This window comes from Vespula vulgaris, chromosome 20, assembly GCF_905475345.1.
Source record: "Vespula vulgaris chromosome 20, iyVesVulg1.1, whole genome shotgun sequence".
In the NCBI taxonomy this organism is placed as follows: domain Eukaryota; kingdom Metazoa; phylum Arthropoda; class Insecta; order Hymenoptera; family Vespidae; genus Vespula; species Vespula vulgaris.
The window spans coordinates 2,472,501-2,478,048 of record NC_066605.1 but is presented as its reverse complement, the minus strand read 5'-3'; positions in this window follow the sequence as shown (position 1 = coordinate 2,478,048).

The following is a 5,548-nucleotide window of genomic DNA, read 5'->3' as shown; positions in this document are numbered from 1 at the left end:
TCCGATTTGTGGCTCTGGTATCGAATGTTTGATGCAGCCGCGTCTTCTTCGCCGTAGGTCCGGATGCTCCAGACTATCTATTGTTCCTGAATAAACCATCGCATGGCCGAATACGAAGGGCAGGTTGTAACTCTTCGACTTCTCCTCGCGATTACTCGAAAAAATCGTTTATCCGTTCTCTTCTTCGAACGATATATCTATCGAATCGAGACTCGAATCGAGACTCGATTCGAAAGAAAGAAGAAAAGAAAAAAGAAGAATAATACTTTTTCTTTTTTTTTTTTTTTCTTTTAAAAATAGTTATAATTCAGCCAACTTGTCAATAGTCATCAAAGTCTAATCAAAGATATCATTTAATCATGATTATCAGCAGATGTTACTTTTTTGTTTTGATTTTACCGATCGATCGATATCTAATCTTTATTATTGATCGATCTATGATTAATAAATGTAACTCGAGGAATCATTTAATTCGGATCAGAAATATTTTTTCTTGTTTCTTTTTTAATAATGATTATAATTTAAGTAACTGGGAAATAGGTCTGATCGGAGAATGATATTTATTATGATCGATAGAAATTTTTATCGATAGAAAAAATCATAAATACTGATTTCTATCGATCTCTAATTTTTATTGATCGATTTATAATTAATGTATGGAACTCATAGATTCAATTCGGAGTAAAAAAGAAAATGAGAAAGATTTCTTTTTTAGGAACAGTTGTAATTTAAACGACTTTAAGAATAGTTTTCGTAGTCTAATCATAAAACGATATTTGCTATGATTTGTAGAAAATAATCAATGAATACGATTTTTATCGATCAATTATTGCTACGATTGTTAAAAAATGATCTATGAAAATGGTACCTATCGATCGATCTCTAATTTCTATCGATTGGCTTATTATCATTAAATGCAATTCACAGATTCGATTCGAAGCAAAAATAAATTATTTTTTTTCACAATAGTTACAATTTAAATAACTTAACAATGGTCTTCAAAGATTCACATAAGCTGAGTTTTTTGATCAGTTTTACGATAAACGTCGTTACTAATATATAATAATTAAAAAAACAAATGTTTAAAAAAGTTAACTCACCGTACAAAAATCAATGAAATCTTTTAATTAATATCAGAACAAAATTGGGATCAATTAAAATTTGCAAAATTTTAATAACTTTCGAGGATTAACGACGATCCGATCGTTAAACAACTTTTCTATTTTTCAAACAATTTCAATCAATTTTTTACTATAACTAACTCGATATTATATTACATCGTATTGTATTCAAAATTTCGAATATATTCCCAGAAAATAATTGCGATTTATTGATAGATGAAAAGAACAGTATAGAACTAAAGTCAAAGGGCAAAAGGTCGAAGGAAGAGACTAAGGTCGGATTTCAGGACGATAAAGAAGAAAAAAAGAAAGAAAAAAGTAGAAAGAAGACAGAAAAAGAGAGTAGCACGCGATGCACGCGTTTGAATATATCATATAGTAGATAATTTTTTTCTGTAGATTCAAAACGTATTTCTCGATGGGAAGAACAAAGTGCTGTATTAAAAAATACAAGAAAGAGAGAAAGAGAGAGAGAGAGAGAAAGGGAGTGGAATAGGACGAACGTAGGGAAGCAAAGGACACGTTATAACTCACGATATTTCATTCACCATAGGATTCCGCGAATTCGTATCGTCAAAGACTTCAAAGGGACTGAACCGGATGTCCGCTTGAGTATGAGACGTCCTATAAGAAAGTAAGACAGAGACAGAGACAGAGATGCAGAAAGAGAGAAAGAAAGGAGGAGAGAAAGAGAGAGAAAATGAAAAGGAAAAGTGAAATAGAAAAAGAGAGGTAACGCGAAGGACGTTTAGGAAAAGAAGAAGAAGAAGAGAAAAAAAAAAAAGAAAGAAAGAAAGAAAGACGAAAAAATAAAAAATAGAGAAAGGATAGAAAGAAGAAGTTGAAAAGAAAACGAAAAAGCTTATAGAAAGAAACTCAGCGAGCTACTCGAATTCGTCCTGGACTTGTCCGCCAGCAAGTACGACATAAGTCACCTACTAAATTAGTGGGTAAAGGGTGGTGCATAATTCAGCTCGAGTTAATTGGCGAGCGTTTTCACGCCAGCCGGCAGTCTGTCAAAGAGGCTACAGTTTACAGTCTGTGAGTCGACAGACGAGGAATAAGAAGAATAAGAATAAGAATAAGAATAAGAAGAAGAAGAAGAAGAAGAGCAGAAAGAAAAAGAAAAAGAAGAAGAAGTGAAAGAGGAGAGAAGAGGAGAAGAGAGTAGTAGAGCTGAGAAGTCTCGTCGTCGCTGAAGTTCTATGACTATCTCAAGAAAGAGAGAGAGAGAGAGAGAGAGAGAGAGAGAGAGAGGGAGAGAATGAGAGAGACTCGAAAGCAGAATCTTTGCTAGCTTATAAATACTGCAGAAAAGAGAGAGAGAGAGAGAGAGAGAGGGATAAAAAGAATTAGAAAAAGAAAAAAGAGATGGTTGAGAGAGAGAGAGAGAGAGAGAGAAGAGCAAAAGGAGGTCAAGATGGTGACGATGGCTAAGGCGAGGACGTCGCGACGCTTCATTAGGAACGACGACGATACGACTTATTTAATCGACCGAGTCTAACGTTGAAATCCCATATAACCTAAATCTCCTAATCAAAACTTATAAATACCTGTTATATAATTGGATTATAAATGTATACGGAACTTTGATATTATTAGAAAAAAGCTGTTGATTACATTATCTTTTAGTTTCCTTCGTTCTCTTCTCGCTTTATTCTTCCGTTCCGATACGAAACATTCGTTTGATATCGCTTCTAATTTTTTATGTCCGATTAATCGTAGAATATATATCGGAAGTGAAATTTGTCATATTTTCATTTTCAGGTTTATGTAAATCGGTTTTATTTAGCTATCATGTATTAGCTAAAAATGTATTTTTGACGATGGTGGCAATGGCGGCGGTAATGGTGGTGGCAGTGGCGGTGGCGTCGACACGCGTGCTACTAATTATATCAGCGACTCGTGTTTGCCTTCCAGGAAGGCGACGTGCCCGGTTGAAACAACGGAGGCAGTTCCACCTCCTCCTCTTCCTCGTCCTCTTCCTCCTTCTCTTTCTCATTCTCATTCTCCTTCTCTTTCTCTCTACTCCAGCTCCTTCTCTTCTTCTCAAACTCTTCACTTATTCGGTCTCGTGATTATGGAGTTAGTATAGCAGGTATATACACCTAACCACCGTACGTAACGTTTCTCCGTGGCTTAAATCCTTTGATTTATTTATTATACGATTGCTACCGTTAAAGCTGAACGTTCTGTTCTCTCGACAGGGGGTTTAGGGTGAAGGTGAGGCTGACAACTCAAACTGAAACTGAGGATGTGGATGAAGATGAGGATGAGGATGAGAATGGTGATCAGAGAGAGAAAGAGAGAGAGAGAGAGGAGAGAAAGGGGAAAGAGGAAGATGAACAACAGTACGACATAAGGATTTGGTAGCTCCTCGAATGAAAAAGTGTATTTAATTAAAGTCGACTCTCTTCAGCAGCGACGAGCAAAGTCGTATCGAAGCTAAATATAAAAGGAAGAGTTTCTCTATAGCAGCATAAACGGGAATGACGAAGAACGACGTGGACTAGTCGAGGGATCGCGGACAAAAAGCTGCATCGGCTACGAGCTTATACGTCTCCTTCTTCGTGCGGTACCGCAGCTACACCAACAACATCAACGGCAGAAGCTACAGCACCGGCAACAGCCATCGGGCAGGAAGGTAACTCGATTGATGACGAATCAATCCTGAATCTGCCTATGGTTATTGAATTTAAGCTACGTTCACACTTGTCATTTATATTCGAATAAGTTTATAAATTTATCTAGCTCGACCTCAACTTGTCAATAAAATTTTCAATAAGTTTCATTGTTTTATCGTCAGACTTACATATGTTTATATGCCAACGAATGTTTGTATCAAATGAAAGAAATATTTTCTTTTTTGTACGAAGGAAAAAATAACGATGAGTATTGTCGATCAGAAGAACTATCATTTGAGATTAGAAGAGATGACTTGGATGGTCTGGTCTTCACGTACGTTGTCTTTTGAGTCAAGGAATCGAGTTAAAGGAAAGAAAGATGGCTACGTTAAAACGAAGTGCATTAGGATGCACCACAGCTCTATTTCGTTATATTTGTGATTATTTTTGTGAGTATGGACATACTTCTAATCAACTATTAAATTTTCTCGTAAGATGTGTATTTAATCAATTATAAGATATCCCATCGTCATATTTTTTAAACGAAATAAATAAGAGTTCAAGTATAAAAAAAAAAAAAAACACGCACACGACATTCACCCAATCAAATTTAAAACAAATATAAAACGATATAAAAAACCCAACAAGATTCGTTCCTCGTTCGATCCACATTAGAATGTACAAAAAAAAAAAAAAAAAAAAAATAAATAAATTTCAAAAAAAATCTAAATTACAACATACAATCGACAGATATAAACATCCTCGTCTCCCTCTCCTCTCTTTCTATCTCCAAATCTTACGTCGATCTAATTCGATCGAGAAGATTAATTTACAACGAGAATAAACGAGGAGCATAGACCGAGATATGATATCTAACAACTTTGTGAGGGTCCCTTCAAAAAGTACTTTTCAATTCGATCGAAAGGATCCAAACGAAAAGAAGGGACAGGTTGCAAAACATGATCAGAAGAGAATAGAGAAGATCGCTTGGATATCTGCTACAGGCACGTCATCTCGCGATCACGTCTCAATCAACGAGTGGAGGAATCGAAGGACGAAAAGAGAATGAGATGAAGAGTATAAGGAGATGGGATGGGTTGTAGAAGAGAAAGGAGAAGAGAAGAGAAGAGGAAGAAGGTCGATGAGGAGGAGGGGGGAGGGAGGAGGGGGGAGGAGAAGGAGAGATCGATCGAGGGGAAATCAAGGTGGATACATTTCTGTCTCTTTCAGTCGATGGTGGCAAGAAGCTACTCGAAGAGCCGACTAAACGTGCCGAATGTTAATTACGCCTGCGGGGTTTCCAGATCTCTCTTTCTCTCTCTCTCTCTCTTTCTCTTTCTCTTTCTCTTTCTGTCTTTTTCTTTCTCGCTCTCTTGGATGAGTCTGTCCAGGTGAAAAAGTTCTCGTTCGAATCTCACCGATCTTCGTCGTCCACCGACGATTATGGCTCCTGGAGCGTGCTACTAGCACACAAGGGTACATCTTCTCTCTCTCTCTCTCTCTCTCTCTTTTTATTTTTCTCTTTCTCTCTTTCTGTCCTTTTATTGCTTTATCTCTGTTTCTCTTCTTGGCATCTCTCGATGAGCGACATCGAAATAAGAAACGACTCGTCGACAACCTTCTCTTCGTCTACTTCTCCTCGATCCGATAGCATAACATAGCATCGAATTGGATCGGATCGGATCGGATCGGATCGGATCGGTTCTGCTCGCAAAACAGTTCGTTACAAGATCGGACTACGAGATAATCAAAAGCGCTCGATAAAAGTTAAAAGCCGAATCGCGCGAATCCAACCAAATATCA